The sequence below is a fragment of the Protopterus annectens genome, chromosome 13.part0 (assembly GCF_019279795.1).
Source record: "Protopterus annectens isolate FY-2018-M chromosome 13.part0, PAN1.0, whole genome shotgun sequence".
In the NCBI taxonomy this organism is placed as follows: domain Eukaryota; kingdom Metazoa; phylum Chordata; order Ceratodontiformes; family Protopteridae; genus Protopterus; species Protopterus annectens.
Genome location: NC_056747.1, coordinates 593,688,877 through 593,710,022, shown reverse-complemented (window position 1 = coordinate 593,710,022; position 21,146 = coordinate 593,688,877).

Here is a 21,146-nt window from a genome sequence, read left to right as displayed (position 1 = left end):
GAATATACTATTAGCCAATTCAGAGATAGCTAAGATTTTAGGTTCTAATTGCTTATACTCATTTAGGAGAGGTTGTACATTGGGCTCTTATTTAAATATGCATAAACAAGGGAGATATAAATATGTTAGGGGGATACAACGCACACTAACAGGGGAGGAGCTAAGGGGTTCATTCCCATGTGGGCATTGTTCTTTTTGTGGATACATCAAGAAATCTAAAGAATTTTCCAGTAAAAATGTTAGTAAAATATTTGACATTAGATGTTTTGGAAATTGTGGAACCAGTTGGGTCATTTATTTGGTGACATGTTCATGTAGTGCCTTTTATATAGGACAAACATCTAGACCATTTAGAATCAGGATGTCTGAACATCTGAGTGATGTTAGGAATAAACATTTGTCCAGTGCCCTTTATAAGCATGTTTTGTCCCATAATAAGGGTAGATTTCAATTTCAAAGGTTAGGGCGCGGGTTAGTTATATGTGCGATTGTGTGTTTGTGAGGGTTAGGGTGGGTTAGGTGAGTTAGGGTTAGGGCGTGGGTTAGGTATGCATGCGATTGTGTAGACGTGAGGGTTAGGGTGGGATAGGTAAGTTAGGGTTAGGGCGTGGGTGAGTGTGCGATAGTGATGGACCTTAGGGTTAGGGTTTGGGTTAAGGTAAGTGGATAGTTAGTGGTGTTTGTACAGTTTAGTGTAGGGTTAGCTGTAAGATTTTAGGTGTATGTGTGTGGATTGCTGTTTGTTTGGTGTGCTTGTGTTGTGTGTATTTGTTTCGGAACAGCAAATTTTTTCCCTAGGAAAAAATTTGCTGTTCTGCATGTTCGATGTTGTCAGCATTCGCTGAATAGGGGTCGATATTAGAACATTCGAAATTGTGAAATTTCGATGTTCTAATATAAACCCGGAACACTGGCCACATTTAACCATGACCCCCTTGGAATTCCCAGATAGTGGTCTTTCAAGGATAATCTTAAAACAAACATTATTTTTATAAACAATAATTGATTTTATACCCACCTTACTAAGATGGTCTTGTTCTACCCAAAAAATACTCCAGTTCTTCTTGACAACATTACAGATGACTGTATTATATGTTAACACTAAAGCTTTCTGGAAGACTCTTCTATCATCAAAGGGATCTGAAACATTGTGATCATGAGTACCTGCTATATTCTGTTACCAGTACCTAGAAAGGGGAAAAGTGTCCAACTAGCCTTTTCCTCTCTACCTCACTAAAAATACTATTTAAAAATAATTCTGGGTACCCTCTTCTTTCCAACATCTCCCATAAAATAGAACATTCTTCCAGAAATGTTTTATCATTGCTAACCATCCTGGCCAGTCCCACACACTGTCCCTTAACCAAACAGTTCTTTTGGTATAGGGGGTGCCAGCTGTCAAAATGAAATAATAAAGCTGAGTAAGTGGGTTTCCTATACATTGTAGACTCAAATCTTTTCCTGCTTTTCTATTTAGTTATTGACAGAGCAAAGTAATTAACCCTGTTGTCTTGTGTCTCCATTGTAAATTTCAAAAAATCCTTACTAATGTTCAAAAATTGGAAAAACTGGTCCAACCTGTCCTTAGTGTCGGTCCAAAAAATAATGATGTCATCTAAGAAACATCCATATAGGAGCCACCTATCAACAAATTGAGATTTAAAAACCTTGTTGTGTTCCCATTGTGTCAGTACAACATTGTAAAACCAAATAAAGAGGATAGGCACCCAAAAGAAAAACTATAATCCACACGTAGAATGTACCTCTGAGCCAAAGATAATATGAGGTGCTGAATTAAGACAGTTTATTCAGTACACACAAATACGTAGGAAACAAAAACGCATGTATTGTGAATTACTTTAATAATATTTATTTAGTGCTTGTGGTTTTCTACGTATTTGTGTGTACTGAATAAACTGTCTTAATTCAGCACCTCGTATTATCTTTGGCTCAGTACAACACTGACAAACACAGAGGCAGAGGTAGATCCCATAGCTACCCCCTTCTTTTGCCTAAAGAGCTGGTTCTCAAATACTATAAAATTATTCTCAAGAATGGCTTCCAAAAGGGTTCTAAGATTAAGTACCTTTGTATGGTCAAACCCAGAATCACTACATAAAAATTTTTTTATTTATTTAACATTTTGTTGACCGGGAATGTTATTGTAAAGTAACTTGAGGCCTTCCTCTTGGGGAATGGCTGGAAATAGGTCTTGGATGTCTATGGGAACAAACAATACATTGTCCAAATATAAATCATTTGATACCTTAGATAAAAAATCCCAAGAGTCCTTGTAAAGATATTTATGTTTCATAAGTACCCTTTTCAAATGATCATTCACATAAACCTTTCAAAAACCATGTCATTGACACATTGCCACAATAAGGAATGATCGCCCCGAACTAAAAAGAAGGTATGGTACTAAGCTAATGTCAAACCTAGTAAATATTGGCCATAATCATCCTAACAACAGATTTAAACCATCTGATCAGTATGCTTAGAATGCATGGATTGCAGCTTAAGGAATGTAAAGCAGAAACCACATAAACACAACAAAATAAATAAACAATCACCATAAAAGTGAACTTGCACCATCCAGTATGCAAATCCTATTAAACACCAACCAAAATGACAAAGTCTAACATCCAAAAAAACTTATTATAAAACACTTATCCAAAAAATATTATTAAATAAAACTGAATGAAACCCATTAATTCATTAAGCACACTGAAATCTGCTAAGTACATAGCATGGTTTATGAAAGGTTTATGTGAATGATTTCTGAGAACAATGTCATTCTTTGATAAAGAAGGGTTGACATAAAGGTTATATCTCATTTTAAAGTTTTTATTTATTATCTAATCATATGCTATACAGTGATCGAGTGCTTTTAGCAGTTTTTGTGAATGTATCACTCCTTATGTCTTATAGCTTTAGGAAGGTGTTTTATATCTGTTGTCATGATTAATTAATGAGTTGACTAGTTTTGTATTTAAATAGGGATTGTGCACCACTGTTTTAAAGTCTGATGAAGTGTGGATAATCCAAATGAAAGTGCTCAGTTTTGTTAATAAAACATTTGTTTCTTGCCTGTCTCATCTTCATTTTTTTCCATTGGATTGTACTTTAAATATTTTATCATTTAATTGTATTATTGCTGTGATTCACTAAGTAGTGTGCAAGAACTATGTTTACATGCGCACATTTTTGTGTCTTTTTAACTAACCAAAAGAAAGATGCAAATTCTAAAAAGTTGTGTGTGAGTTGTTTGAAAGATTTTATCTGAATGATCTGGTTATTTATTATACAGTACTTTCCTGCAACTGTTTTTCCTTGATTTTTAATTTGTTGTTACTTTATTTTATTGTGTTTTAATAACTAAGATCCATCAACGGAAACTACATGAAAAAAGATGATAAAAAAAAAATTAGTAAGAAACTATATCTCCCCAAGTCACTGTGGCCATGGTCTTCATTGAAGACACAACAGAATTTCTTAAATTGTGCAAAAATAGTGCTACCAGAATAATATGTTGATATAATACCATGGCACATTTTTCTGGTAATGACTGTTTTTAGCGATTTAGTGTAAATCATTTGATATGCCAGCATGAAATAATTGGACTACTTTTCTCCTGATTTCAGCAATTACAAAGGCCCTGGAATGGCAACAGTTTTGATTCTAAGGCTTGTAATTTTATATCATAATAAATCAAGACTGAATGTGCAAAAAATGTATAATAACATATCTTAAGTCTAAACTCTAATTGTCTTAGAGTATTTTCTTTTCCCCAACATATGGTAATGTTAGAATTTGTATATATCAGGAGTGGGGGTTGGTAATCCAGGTTCCAAACTGATGGAGGAGGGGGACTGACCCATGAAAAAAAAGACCAGTGGCTAACATTCACTACTTCTTTTTTGTTTCACTATTTTTTCTATAAATCTGAGAATCCTGATTATAGGTGTCAGAATTATGAGAGAAGCACTCTTTAATAGCCATTCGTCAGGTTTCAGAAAATCCATCTAAATATACAATGTATACTAGCTCCCAATCTGGGATCAATTGAACAGCAGTGTATACCGATAATCTATAAATTTACCCTTTCTTCATAACCATGACAACAAATTTCAGAACTGTGTGAATTCCATGCACTAAGAGATGAAGACAAAGATAGGGTTTTTGTGCTACATCTTTTCCAGGAATTAATAGATTCTTGGTGAACCTCTCTGCAGCTTTGCATCATTATCACATTATTTTCTACAACTCATTAATTATGATGACTTTTAGTTCTTTTTTCCGATTAATATAATCATGAAAACCAACTAAAAGCTGCTAAGGCACACCACAGAAAATGATGGAGAAACACAAACACCACAATGTATTGTAAAAAGAAAGAACATATAAAATTAATCATGTTCATCTTATAAGTGCCAGATTTCATTAGAACAATGAAATACATTGCCCAGTTCCATTTATATCTTGTAGTGTCCTCATAAATACCCATAAGCCAATAAAAGCCCTCTTCAATGATTAAATGGTAATTTAAAAAATCGATTGGCTACATCCATATATATGTAAAAACTATGTTAAAATATTATCTAACCAATTCTAGTAATTATTTTACAAAAAATAATCAATAATAACTTATCCTGAATGAATAATAAATGAAGTATGTGTAAAACAACTTCTAACCACACTAAACAACTAGCCTATTGTAAATAAATAAATAAGGAATTCCGTGTATCATATGATAATATGTATTACCCAATATAACATAAAAACTACAATTGAGCTGAACACATTTTTAATACACTTGAAATAGAGATGTTGCCATTAATACCTGGAGGTATTTCTGCATCCTACCTTAATTGCCACATTAGTTCTTTATAACCACTCTTATTGTTTAATAATATATAATAGTTATTGAAGGGGGTTTTATTGGCTTAGGGTGAACTTTTTTTTTTATGTACCATTTTTATATCTGAGAATATGAAATCATTTCAGAATATCCATGGAATTTATTATTTATTAGGTAAACATTTTAAATAAACTCATATATGCAAAAAGAACAGAAACATATTGAAGATCCACTAAGAAGAAGGCAATGATGAGAAATAAAATATTATATTAATAACATAATTTTAAGACCTGGTACTTTATCAGTAGCTAATGGAATTTGATTGAATAATTCCTTGGCTTCCAAGGTGTTTTTAATTCTTCTTTTCCATATATGTCACTGATCCTAACTATGACAAGGACAGCATTTTTAAATTATTAAAATAGCAGCACATGCTAAAGAATAGCATTAGTTACATCCTTCTTTTTACTGTCTAATATATGTTCTCTTATTTTATGTGATATTTCTGAATAGTTTTGCCAAAATAAAAACCATTCACACATTAAACAATTTGCCACTTACATAACAGTACAGCTATTATGGTCATAATGTGTACTGAGACCAAAAGAGCATTTAATGTTTAATATATTTAAAGAAAATGGTCCTAAGTTCATATATTGACATCATGCGCATTGCCCACATTGATAAATATCGTTAGATTGTCATTGGTCCATTATTATTTTCTTTCTCAAAAATCAATTTAAGATGACTGTAAGTTCAGAGGCTAGGCATTATTCAGTCCAGGCACCTGGGGGGAGTGACATTATTTTAGCTTTTAATCAACCATGCTTCTGGACATTTGTAATTTGGTTGATAGTAACACAGCTTTCAATAAATGAGAAACAAATTCCAACAGAATCAGGGACTAATCTAACAACAATCAGGAGCAATTTGATACTGGAACCATTAACTGTTATACTGACAGAAAAAGAGTGTGAATCAGTACACACAAGTGCAGAAAAAAGTCTATAACTTTAATCATGGTCATTATTTATCAACTGCGACCCACCATTTACCTTTAAAACATTATTTTATGACAGAGTAAGAGAAACAGAAACAGAATATGAAGTGAAGAAGGTGGTTAGCTCTTTTTTTCTAGTGCTGGTATTTTCACAATACATTTAGCATGCCATTGCTTTTAGATTTATGTATTTTGTCCAGTGGAACATCTTTTTGTGGTTACCAGAGATAGAAAAAGAAAATAATCAAAATTAGTGACACCCTTAAAATTAGGGACAGTTTTAGAAGTGTACTGTTTATTTTTATAAACCAGTCTTTACATGGTAGCAATTTACAACAAGCAGCATTCTCTAGTCACTTTTCTATAACCAAAAAAAAAAAAAAAAAATCTGACAACTTACCAAAGATATTACTGAACACTACAATTAATTTAGTTTCAAATTACCAGCCCATACACAATCCAGGTTCAATGGTCCACCTACAACTTTCTTAATAAACCTGAAGTGGACAATCCAGGCAATCCTATATCTTATTCAGTTTTATAAAAAATGTGTGTATATAAATATATATATATATATATATATATATATATATATATATATATATATATACATATGTGTGTATATATATATATATATATATATATATATATATAGGCTCTATATTACAAGACTGAAGACGCATTCTTTCGAATGCGTCTTGGTCGAACATAAAAGGCTGAAAACATAAAATATTGAAGCAGCTGTTAAGCGAATTCTTTCTCTGGGAACTTCGGTACTTTTCTGTTTTCGGCACTGTAGTGCGGTCTTGGAGTTGGTATATTTAAGTAGGGGTAGTATGGGGCTGAAGGCCCCCACTTAATGTAATGTTTGAAATTGTTTTTATTTTTTTTTTGTTGTTGTTGGAACAGCGATTTTTTTATCGCTGTTGTGACACTTTGACATTGCAAGCTTTCGCTTACATAGGATTGATTAATCACTGTTCACTTTTTTAAGTGTTTGGTGAGCTAATATAGATTATATATATATATATATATATATATATATATATATATATATATAGATGTAGATATAGTTATAGACATATAGATAGATATATGATGCATAATAAGATAATTTAATGTGCAATTTTATCATACATCAGTTACCTCCACAATATCACTTCAGCTCCACTAGGTCTCATTCCCTTTCCATTAGATTCCATGTTAGCAATCTGCATATTTATTTAATATATAAATATATTCCTATAATAAAAAGTATATATGAAGAAGTACAAGAGAGCAGGTTAAGTTAATTAAGCTATACTTAATAGTATTATCATTACACCTTATCAATGGCTTAATTTTCTTTTATATGACATTTCTCATGGCTTTAATTCAAGATCTCAAACAGAGATGGAACCAAATTTCAGAAGAAGACAGATTTTTTTGAAGAGTCTATATCAGAAGGAGGAACTGTTACAGGGGAATTTGAAGAGGCCTTTAACTCATGTAACTGAGTCAAATATTCATGAGGAAGGGCCAGCTCCCAAAAAGTCCCAAAGGAAGATCAGGAAGGAGAAAACAGTCCAGGAACCCAAGTACAATTTACAGAATATGTAATCAGGTATGGAAACATCAGGAGATACTGTTAGTCCAGGGGATTTTCAAAAAAAACAAATGGATGAATGCTTTCATTGAAGCACTTATTGAAGAAGGAAGAGCTAGGCTAGCTCAGATAGTGAACGGTAACAATAATAACTCTTGAGGTCAAAGTTTAAGTTGAGGGGAGTCTTTTCACAGTTCAGTACCCACTAATCGTCCTAATTTGCCACCATTTGCCTTATTACATTTAGCCTCCTCTGATAAAGAGGCTACTTCGACCTCACCAACCCATACTAGCAGTAACCCAAATACCAAGGACAACTATCAGGAAGATAAATTGAATTATCAGACATCACTGTACACATATGTCAATCATTGAAAGAGAAGATTTAGAAAGGAGATGTCATAGATATCTTGAACACATTGATAGTGAATGAGTTCAGAGAATTATAGACATTAATTTAATATAATCCAAAGCCCTAGCAGAATCCCTTGTAGCACTGGGTAGATGCCAGTCCAAATATTTATAAAGTCTTTTGTCAACTAAATTGCTGCGTTTATACATTATATGACAGTATTAACAGATAATAACCCTACATGATTACCTCTTTGTTAGTTTACTTCCTCAATATGAGAGGCCTACTATTTAAACTAGGACATGTTGGAACCACAATGTCCAAAAATTCAGAAAATTAAAAACTAAAGATATTCAGTGAAAATGGGATGCAAGACATGCTGACACATGCCTAAGTGTCATGATGGACAAATCAAAAGCTGAACACAATCAAAAGGAAGATATGATACCTACCATGCACAAATCTTGCTTGGTCTTCAATTTTGGGAATTGTGGTTGGCCCAGATACAGATTTCCTCATATCTTTAACATTTGTGGTGGGAGGTATCCTGCCAAAAAATACTGATTCAAAGACTTCAAAAGTCCCCTAGGCCAACTCAATGTCAAATTAGAAAACAATTCTACCCAGAACCAACGTATAACAGGGGAAAGTCTTTAATTATTCCAACATAAACCTCTAGTTTTGTAGGTTTAGATAAACCATTATGGAACCATTTCCATCTTAAAGTCCTTAAAAGACTTCTAAAGGATTATCAAGATTGAATAGTCACTAAGTTACTCATTGAAAGTTTTGCTCATAGAGTTTCTGTAAGATCTAGTAAAAAATGCATACAAGCATGATGCAAAAAATTATTATCAATAAAAGGAAAGGAACCATAGTACAATCTCTTATTCTTAAGGAATGCCAAAAAAGAACAGATTAAGAGCCCATTACAGCCACTCCTATTTGAACCATTCATTACTTTCCACCTAGATTTGGTTCCTAAGAAAAATAATAACAGGATACTACAGATTAATACATAATATAAAATAGCGGTGGGGGGGGGGATTCAACAGAGATCTAAGCAACAAGTAACAGTACAAACTCTAAAACCAAAAAAAATAATTCAGCTCTGTTTACTTGCAGATAGATTGGAAAGCAGTCTCTCAGAACAGGGAGATGACAGTTTCAACAGAGATCGAAACAACAATTAACAAACTCTAAAAGCAAACAAATATACTCAGCTCTGTATATTTGCAGATAGATTGGAAAGCAGTCTCTCATAACAGGCAGACAGTTTCAACAGAGATCTAAGCAACAATTAAACTCTAAAACCAAAAACAGTTATATCAACTGAAGACAAGGCAGAAAATAGCGGTGGTGGGACAGTTTCAACAGAGATCTAAGCAACAACTAAAAGTACAAACTCTAAAACCAAAACAATATACTCAGCTCTGTATATTTGCAGATAGATTGGAAAGCAGTCTCTCAGAACACAGGTTCCAGCAATTAAATGCAGGCTGTTACTAACAGGTCTAATTTTATGCAAGTAATCCTTGAGTTAGATAACACACAAGCTGTAAAAAACAGTTATACCAACTGAAGACACGGCAATAAATAGGGCGTGGACAGTTTCAACAGAGATCTAAGCAACAACTAACAGTACAAACTGTAAAACCAAAATAATATATACTCAGCTGTCTATGTATGCACATAGATTGGAAAGCAGTCTCTCAGAACAGGGAGACAGTTTCAACAGAGAGCTAAGCAACAATTAAAAAACTCTAAAACCAAAAACAATATAGTTAGCTCTGCCTATTTGCAGATAGATTGGAAAGCAGTCTCTCAGAACACAGGTTCCAGCAATTAAATGCAGGCTTTTATTAACAGGTCTAATTGTATGCAAGTGATCATTGAGTTAGATAACACATAAGCTGTAAAAAACAGTTATACCAACTGAAGACACGGCAGACAATGGGGGGTGGTGGCAGTTTCAACAGAGAACTAAGTAACAACTAACAGTACAAGCTCTAAAACCAAAAAAATATTCTCAGCTCTGTATATTTGGAGATAGATTGGAAAGCAGTCTCTCAGAACAGGGAGACAACAGTTTCAACAGATATCTAAGCAACAATTAACAAACTCTAAAACCAAAAAAATATACTCAGCTTTGTATATTTGCAGATACATTGGAAAGCAGTCTCTCAGAACACAGGTTCCAACAATTAAATGCAGGCTGTTACTAACAGGTCTAATTTTATGCAAGTGACCCTTGAGTTAGATAACCCACAAGCTGTAAAAAACAGTTATACAAACTGAAGACACGGCAGAAAATGGGGGGGGGGGGCAGTTTCAACAGATATTTAAGAAACAAACAGTACAACCTCTAAAACCAACAAATATATACTCAGCTATGTACATTTGCAGATAGATTGGAAAGCAGTCTCTCTGAACATTTAGACAACAGTTTCAACAGAAATCTAAGCAACAATTAACAAACTCTAAAAACAAAAACAATATAGTCAGCTCTGTCTATTTGCAGATAGATCGGAAAGCAGTCTCTCAGAACACAGGTTCCAGCAATTAAATGCAGGCTGTTACTAACAGGTCTAATTTTATGCAATTGATCCTTGAGTTAGATAACACATAAGCTGTAAAAAACAGTTATATCAACTGAAGACACGGAAGACAATGGGGGGGGGGAGTTGCAACAGAGATCTAAGCAACAACTAACAGTACAAACTTTAAAACAAAAAAATATACTCAGCTCTGTATATTTGCAGATAGATTGGAAAGCAGTCTCTCAGAATAGGGAGACAACAGTTTCAACAGAGATCTAAGCAACAATTAACAAACTCTAAAGCCAAAAAATATATACTCAGCTCTGTATATTTGCAGATAGATTGGAATGCAATCTCTCGGAACACAGGTTCCAGCATTTAAATGCAGGCTGTTACTAACAGGTCTAATTTTATGCTAAGTGATCCTTGAGTTAGATAACACACAAGGTGTATAAAACAGTTATACCAACTGAAGACATGGCAGAAAATGGGGGGTGGGGCAGTTTCAACAGATATTTAAGAAACAAACAGTACAACCTCTAAAACCAACAAATATATACTCAGCTATGTACATTTGCCGATAGATTGGAAAGAAGTCTCTCAGAACAATGAGACAACAGTTTCAACAGAGATCTAAGCAACAATTAACAAACTCTAAAACCAAAAAATATATACTCAGCTCTGTATATATGCAGATAGATTGGAAAGCAGTCTCTCAGAATAAAGGTTCCAGCAATTAAATGCAGGCTGTTACTAACAGGTCTAATTTTATGCAAGTGATCCTTGAGTTGGATAACACACAAGCTGTAAAAAACAGTTATACCAACTGATGACACTGCAGAAAATGGGAGAGGGGGGTTCAACAGATATCTAAGCAACAACTAACAGTACAAACTCTAAAACCAAAAAAATATACTCAGCTCTCTATATATGCAGACAGATTGGAAAGCAGTTTCTCAGAACACGGAGACAACAGTTTCAACAGAGATCTAAGCAACAATTAACAAACTCTAAAACCAAAAAAATATACTCAGCTCTGTATAGTTGAAGATAGATTGGAAAGCAGTCTCCCAGAACACAGGTTCCAGCAATTAAATGCAGGCTGTTCCTAACAGGTCTAATTTTATGCCAATGATCCCTGAGTTAAATAACACACAAGCTGTAAAAACCAGTTATACCAACTGAAGACACAGCAGAAAATAGCGGTGGGGGACAGTTTTAACAGAGATCTAAGAAACAACTAACAGTACAAACTCTAAAACCAAAAAAATATATACTCAGCTCTGTATATTTGCAGACATATTGGAAAGCAGTCTCTCAGAACAGGGAGACAACACTTTCAAAAGAGATCGAAGCAACAATTAACAATCTCTAAAACCAAATAAATATACTCAGCTCTGTATATTTGCAGATATATTGGAAAGCAATCTCTCATAACAGGGAGACAACAGTTTCAACAGAGATCTAAGCAACAATTAAACTCTAAAACCAAAAACAATATACTCAGCTCTGTATATATGCAGATAGATTGGAAAGCAGTCCTTCAGAACACAGGTTCCAGCAATTAAATGCAGGCTGTTATTAACAGGTCTAATTTTATGCAAGTGATCCCTGAGTTAGATAACACACAAGCTGTAAAAACCAGTTACACCAACTGAAGACAAGGCAGAAAATGGAGAGGGGGTGCAGTTTCAACAGATATCTAAGCAACTAACAGCACAAACTCTAAAACCAAAAAAATATACTCAGCTCTGTATATTTGCAGATAGATTGGAAAGCAGTCTCTCAGAACACAGGTTCCAGCAATTAAATGCAGGCTGTTACTAACAGGTCTAATTTTATGCAAGTGATCCTTGAGTTAGATAATACACAAGCTGTAAAAAACAGTTATACCAACTGAAGACACGGCAGAAAATAGGGGGGGCAGTTTCAACAGAGATCTAAGCAACAACTAACAGTACAAACTCTAAAACCAAAAAATATATACTTAACTCTGTATATTTGCAGATATATTGGAAAGCAGTCTCTCTGAACAAGGAGACAACAGTTTCAACAGAGATCTAAGCAACAATTAACAAACTCTAAAACCAAAAAATATATACTCAGCTCTGTATATTTGCAGATAGATTGGAAAACAGTCTCTCAGAACACAGGTTCCAGCAATTAAATGCAGGCTGTTACTAAAGGTCTAATTTTGTGCAAGTGATATTTGAGTTAGATAACACACAAGCTGTAAAAACCAGTTATACCAACTGAAGACCCGGCAGAAAATGGGGGGGGCAGTTTCAACAGAGATCTAAGCAACAACTAACAGTACAAACTCTAAAATCAAAAAAATATACTCAGCTCTGTATATTTGCAGATAGATTAAAAAGCAGTCTCTCAGAACAGGGAGACAACAGTTTCAACAGAGATCTAAGCAACAATTAACAAACTCTAAAACCAAAATGTATATACTCAGCTCTGTATATTTGTAGATAGATTGGAAAGCAGTCTCTCAGAACACAGGTTCCAGCAATTAAATGCAGGCTGTTACTAACAGTCTAATTTTATGCAAATGATCCTTGAGTTAGATAACACACAAGCTGTAAAAAACAGTAATACCAACTGAAGACATGGCAGAAAATGGGGTGGGGGCAGTTTCAAAAGAAATGTAAGCAACAATTAACAGTACAAATTCTAAAACCAAAAAAATATTCTCAGCTCTGTATATTTGCAGATAGATTAAAAAGCAGTCTCTCAGAACAGGGAGACAACAGTTTCAACAGAGATCTAAGCAACAATTAACAAACTCTAAAACCAAAAACAATATAGTCAGCTCTGTCTATTTGCAGATAGATTGGTAAGCAGTCTCTCAGAACACAGGTTCCAGCAATTAAATAGAGGCTGTTACTAACAGGTCTAATTTTATGCAAGTGATCATTTAGTTAGATTATAAGCTGTAAAAAACAGTTATACCAACTAAAGACACAGCAGACAATTGGGGGGGAGCAGTTTCAGCAGAGATCTAAGTAACAACTAACAGTACAAACTCTAAAACCAAAAAAATATACTCAGCTCTGTATATTTGCAGATAGATTGGAAAGCAGTCTGTCAGAACAGGGAGAAAACAGTTTCAACAGCGATCTAAGCAGCAATTAACAAACTCTAAAACCAAAAAAATATTTACTCAGCTCTGTATATTTGCAGATAGATTAGAAAGCAGTCTCTCAGAACACAGGTTCCAGCAATTTAATGCAGGCTTTTAGTAACAGGTCTAGTTTTATGCAAGTGATTCTTGAGTTAGATAACACACAAGCTGTAAAAACCATTTATACCAACTGAAGCCACGGCAGAAAATAGGGGGGTCAGTTTCAACAGAGAACTAAGCAACAACTAACAGTACAAACTTTAAAACAAAAAAATATACTTAGCTTTGTATATTTGCAGATAGAATGGAAAGCAGTCTCTCAGAACAGGGAGACAACAGTTTCAACAGAAATCTAAGCAACAATTCACAAACTCTAAAACCAAAAAATATATACTCAGCTCTGTATATTTACAGATAGATTGGAAAGCCATCTCTCAGAACACAGGTTCCAGCAATTAAATGCAGGCTGTTACTAACAGGTCTAATTTTATGCAAGTGATCCTTGAGTTAGATAACACACAAGCTGTAAAAAACAGTTATACCAACTGAAGACATGGCAGAAAATAGGGGGGGAGACAGTTTCAACAGAGGTCTAAGCAACAACTAACAGTACACACTCTAAAACCAAAAAATATACTCAGCTCTGTACATTTGCAGATAGATTGGAATCAGTCTCTCAGAACAGGCAGACAACAGTTACAACAGAGATCAAAGCAACAATTAACAAACTCTAAAACCAAAAAAAATATATTCAGCTCTGTATATTTGCAGATAGATTGGAAAGCAGTCTCTCAGAACACGGATTCCTGCAATTAAATGCTGGCTGTTACTACCAGGTCTAATTTTATGCAAGTGATCCTTGAGTTAGATAATACACAAGCTGTAGAAAACAGTTATACCAACTGAAGACACGGCAGAAAATAGGGGTGGGTGGGGAAACCGTTTCAACAGAGATCTAAGCAACAACTAACAGTACAAACTATAAAACCAAAAAAAATACTCATCTCTGTATATTTACAGATAGATTGGAAAACAGTCTCTCAGAACACATGTTCCAGCAATTTAATGCAGGCTGTTAATAACAGGTCTAATTTTATGCAAGTGATCCTTGAGTTAGATTACACACAAGCTGTAAAAAACAGTAATATCAACTGAAGACACGGCAGAAAATAGGGGGTGGGGGGTGGGGAAAACAGTTTCAGGAGAGATCTATGCAACAGCTAACAGTACAAACTGTAAAACCAAAAAAATATACTCAGCTCTGTATATTTGCAGTTAGATTAGAAAGCCGTCTCTCAGAACATAGGTTCCAGCAATTAAATGCAGGCTGTTACTAACAGGTTTCATAATTGAGTATAATGCCTTTTTCCGCATGTTCTGTACAAAGCACCTGCAGCAATTAGAGAGACCTCAGATCTATCTAACTAAGAACATCAGGGGACTCCAGCGTATGCCTTACACAGACTGAATAAAGTCCCTGTCACTATACTCAGTATTGTATAGACTTCTTAGTGGAGACTTATTCTTGGCTTACAGAGCAATCTCTGACCCAAACCTAATGATTTTGCTGCACAACAGGACTAGAGCTACCTGTTCCAGGGATGTAAATATGGTCTGTGCCTTGAATAGGTTATGCTGGAGGGACAGATTTGTTTCCCAGTGACTGCTACTTCTTTGGAATAGGCTGCCAATTCATGTGAAACAGAGCACCTCTACAACACTGTTCAAAAGGAGCCTGGATGAGTGGATGGGGCACCATAAATTCTTACTGGGGATAGTGCCCACAACCCTCCTGTATATGGGAAGTCATTAATTATTACAATACTGGTTATTGACTAGAGGATCTATGGTATTACATTGGTATGAAACAGATAGCCTTGAAATGACTGCTGGGTCAATAGCCTTGTAACCTCCTATAATGCTATGATCCTACTCTCCAAAAACCTGCCTAAACACCAGAGACCCCCAAAACACAAGGTCGCTACACCAAGCACAGTACCCACAGCACTCAAGACACATAACACAACCAGTGTCTCACCTACCAAGCTTTAAGGCGTAGCACACCCACATGAAATTTCCTTGTTATTGGTGACTGTGTAGTGAAATAGACACAGACGTCCCACTCACCAGGTTGGATAAGGAGAAAGTCTCGGTCAGCTGTCTGTCCAGTGCCAGGATTCATCACATCACACATGTACTCAAGGCTCACAACATCAAGTACCATTATGACTTTGTCATAGTTCATGTTAGTGTGAATGACTTGAGACATACCTCACTGGACTATATGAAGATATACATGATTGAGCTCTCTGATTGTGTGTCCCAGGCAGGTATGTCCCTTGCCTTGACAGCATCTTACCCTCACCTATAATGATGCCACAATATAAACAAAAAATGATTGACTTCAAAAATTGGTTTAGTTTTTGGTGTCATTCAAAGGAGATCCAGTTTTTTCAGCTTGGGATGACATGGGGTTGATAGACTTCGCTGCTTTGCCAGATATGGTCTGCACTTGGCAGCTCTAGGCTTTTGGCCACTGGCAAAGGCACTTACCTGGTCTTTATTGAAAACTCGAACATTGACTTACCAGAACACCTAAACGCCAACACATATTCAGCAAACCGCAAATACACCGAACGCCCTAAATCGCGAAATTCAAAAACTCAAAATATCATAGTTGTCCCATCCCACCACCCGCTACATACTACCTAACTAAATAAACCACATAAATACACTAAATAAAACCCTACTTCTAACCCCAAACTAAACCCTACTTCTAACTCTACACTAAATCTTTCATATAGCACCAAGAATGCACTTAACTTAACCCGCACCCTAACCCTAAGATCCGTAGCTATCGCACACTTACCTTAAAAAGCTATGCCCAAACAAACTAAATAATCCACACACATACACTTAATAAAACCGTACTTCTAACCCTACACTAAATCTAACATTCATTACCATCTATGCACTTACCTTAACCCGCACCCTAACCCTAAGGTCCGTAACTATCGCACACTTACCTTACGGAGCTATACCGCAGAAGGGCCAACTATGACGAATCAACATTTTGGATTTCGTGATTCAGGATGATCGATGTTTTTGCGGTTCGATGAAGACGTGTCGGCATTTAGGTGTTCGAGTAAGTCAACGTTCGAGTTTTCAATATAGTCCCCACTTGCTTCACCCATAGTACCTTTTTAGGCAAAGTCTCAACAACAAAATAAGGGTTATGCTACTAAATGCTAGGAGTTTAAACCAGAAACTGCACTCCTTGGAAGCACTTCTCTCCCTGGTTGGTGGCGATGTCTGTGCAGTTACAGAAACCTGATTCAGGGCCCCAGAGAGTAGCCCAATCTTGCAAGGCTACAATGCCTTCCACACTTTCAGACTGCAAAATTAATATGTGAGAACCAAAGGTGGGGGGAGTATCTAACTATATCAGAGATAAATAAGCCTCCAGACTGGTTAGACGGGATAACTCTATGGAGTTACTCCAAGTTCAGATTACCATGTCATCATTAGTTGCAGATACCCCTCCATGGACCAAGATGAGCATGCAGTTTACTAGGCCCTACTGGAGTCAATCCAAATACAACCTGACAATCTAGTCATGGGGGATTTCAATTATCCTACCATCAAATGGGAAACTTATATGAGCCCAAACTTACTTGCCCAAAAGTTCCTTGAATTTAATTCAAATGCCCTGGAACAAATTGTACATAACCCCACAGGTGGCTCTAACATATTTGACCTGGTTCTCACTAACATTACAGATTGATGTACTACTGTAAATGTCGGACCCTCCGTAATTAAATCAGATCACAAATCAGTCATTTTATGAAGTAACAATAACTCCATAACCCACCAGAGGTAAAGTCAGATTAAAAAACTTCACCAAAGTAGGCTATACCATCTTAGGGGATGGTATAATTGCATTCCAAGCTCCAGTCCCCACAGATGGTACTGGCAAATATACTATGTTATACACCAATGCCCTGTACAAATACTTATATAAGTGTATAGACTCACCAGTGCCAGATAGGATCAAAACAAGAGCCTCAAGAAAAAAATCAAACTACCCTGGTGGACATCTAGCATCAACAAACTTTGCAACAAGTAAAATAAACTGTTGTCTAAGAATACAAAGTGGATGTTCCAGCACTGGAAACATACCCTCCTGAGTCTAAATAAACAAATAAGAAAACTTTTGAAATCCTCTAAGGGAAACTTTGAGAAAATTTAGCAATCACAGGTAAGGATAACCATAAGGCATTCTTCAGCTACATTCGTAGCCTAAAAGGTATGATCCAGATGTGTGCTGAACTAGTGCCAAATGGTATCACACACACAGATCCTGCAGAAATTACTAACCTATTAGCAGACAGGATTTGTGAAAATTTCACCCCCTTATCCTCTAAAAACATATCACAAATCATGCCATCATATTCTCCTCCACCTTACATATCCAAAGAGTAGGTCACTAATGCTCTCTCTGAGGCATAAAACAAAGCCTTGATGGGTCTGGGACTGGATGGTATCCTGGGCTGCATTCTAAATAAACTAAAACATGAACTAGTAACCTTGCTAGGCACCCTATTCAACCACAGCCTGAGCACAGGTTTTGTCCATGCAGAATAGAAAACAGTGGCATTATCCCCCTCCATAAGGAAAGCTTAGCAACAGACCCAGGTAATTATATGCCCATAAGCCTGACCAGGCTCATCTGTAAGACATGGACCATATCATCATGGACCTCATAAATATGGATACAGGCAATCTCCAATCCCTAGTTTTGAACCAGTTCGGCTTTGTCAAAAGCAGATCATGCCTGTTAAACCTAGTGGACATCTTTGGAAACATGACAAGGGCCATAGATGATGTCAAATCAGTGCACACAGCATATCTTGAGTTGGCTAAGGCTTTTGACACAATCCCACATTCAGGCATTATTGGCAAACATACCCAACTGAATGTCAACCTTTTTGTTGTGAGGCGAATTGCAAACTGGCTCACTAACCATTCATAAGCTATCAGAGTGGGCGACTCCACCTCAACCAGCAGACTTGTCACCAGTAAGGTGCCACAAGAGTCAGTGCTGGGTGCCCCTTTGTTTGGTCTATACTTCTCAGAATTTCAGGCCAAAACAAAGGGGCTGTGGCTGATTAGCTTTGCTGATGACTGCAAACTAGGTGCAATTATTGAATCCTGAAATTATGTCAGTATACTCTAGAAGGGACTTACACAGATCAGTGATTGGTGCCAAAACCATGGACTCAAAATTAATGCAAATAAATGCATCATCATTTCCTTTGGTAAAAGCAATATCCCTACAGACTATCAAATAAATAACAATACCATAAGTATTAATGCAGTAGTGAGGGATTTGGGAACATAAGTAGATTGTGGCCTTAGCTTTGACCATTATGTGTCTACTGTGGTAAGGAAGGCATTCTGTGTTGTACACTTGATTAGCAAAGGCATCGCCTCAAGAGCAAAAGAGTTCATAACTTCCATATACTCATTAATCATCAGGCCTATAACTGAGTATAATGCCCCTTTTCATATGTACCATACCAGGCACCTGCAGCAACTTGAGAGACCACAGAGATTTTAACTAATGCCTTACATGGACAGACTAAAGTTGTTGTCATGCCTGGGTTACAGACCAATCTCCAACCCAAACCTAATGAAAATGATGCACATTCGCAAGTCAAATGGGACTAGAACTACCCATTCCAGTGACCTAAATCTGGGCTGTAACATAAACAGGAAGTGCTGGAGGGACAAATTAATCTCATAGAGGTTGCCACTTCTCTGGAATAGGCTACAAATTCATATTAAACAGAGTACTTTTGTGACTCTTTTTAAAAGTTACTTGGACAAATGGATGGGAAACTGTAAATTTTTGCAAAGGATAGCTCCACCATCCCTCTTGGATATGGGCAGTCATTACTGAATACAATATTGGGCACTGACAAGATTTTCTGTTGTAATGCATTAGGTGTAAATGGCTAATCCTGGAATGACCCTTGAGTCAATAGCCTAGTAACCACCTACGAACCTATGGGAGCTATGGAGGGGTCATCAGCCATGTGTAAAAAAACATGCCTTATCACATGCAATGCAAAAACAAACAGCATTATGAGTATTCCTATATTGTTATGGTCTCTAGGACTGACAATGTGTGTGTCCACCAACTAGATGATCCTGTAGAATATGCCCTTCATGAAATGCCAGTATATGTAGCATGTGTGACAGATATGGTAATCACTGAAACTGCTTAGACGACACACGCATTGTATATAATATCTTGAGCTCTGTACAATGTCTGGCAGCTGCTGTGTAACCCCTTGCGGAACAGATAGGGCCATGATGGAATTCTGGATGCATTCACTTTCCTCCAGGATCTCTGTGCATCCACTTGATCCAATAGAACTGCTTTACTAGCTCTTGTATGATACCTATTTTCACATTAGTAGCTGACTATATCCTTATCATAGACATGATGGCATGTCAGTTGCGGAATGGACTCTTCTGTGACATGGAAGGTGGCTCCACCCATCTTTTTGTTCACTGGCTCCCAAACTATGTTGTATGGATAAATTGAGTGCTGTGGCTCATCACAAAATATTTTGTAACTTTAGAATGATGTCACTAGGTTTGTTTTCATCATTTGCATATGCAGTGGCTCGGCTCTCATAAGCATGCTGCTACTCATTTTCCTGACATTATGTTGTCATTTCTATACGAGGCATACTGGACCTCACTAATGAGATTATGCTCTGTGCATCTATGAATTGCATTTATGCATAGAGTCACTGTTCACAATACTGTTTCATTTAATACCCTCTGCTGTTTGTTTCTAAAAATTTCCAGTAGAGAGAATGATCAAACATTAGTCCATGTTTTCTATTATTCACATATTTATACTGCTCCTTGCCTCTCAAAACAAAATCAGAATTACCATGTTAAGCTAATGGTATAAAGTCACTGAAAGTACATCCGTTTTGTATTGCAGTTCCTAAGATGCCAGATAAGCTGCCTTCCGGAATGAGTCATCCCCATGGAACACAGATTTGGAAAACAAAATATGAGCAGAAGATACAAAGAAATCTGTTTGCTGATGCAAATAAAGCATTCATAAGTCCGTGGCATTTATTGACTTATTAGTTACAGAGCACTTTCATGCCTGTTTCTAGATTTCTCAACAGCAGAATATCTCTGAGTCATGCAGATTCTTACATCACAAAGAACATTGCTTCTTTATCTGAATCATTTATAATAGTTTAATTCTGGTTCTGCTCTGCAAGTGACACAGCATACTCAAAATGCAAGCACAGTTTTTCTAAATATCTTTTGTAATTTGCTATTTATATGCCAACTGATTTATGGTCACTGCTGCTAAAAGGCATTTTTGAATACTGTACAAATTATATAGCACTAACTTATTAGAAAAAAAATAATAATAACTTACCCTCTTTTATAACAATGATGTGCACATTACTAATTGTACAGATACAGCATACCAGAGAAGAAAAAATAAATGAACCGACTGTGCTGCTTTAACAGGCTGCATTTATATAAAGTAACACATTTTACAACATTCTGTCTGAAATTGAATAGTTTAAATGTGATATTATGCTAAACTCCATTTCAATGTTATACATAAAAC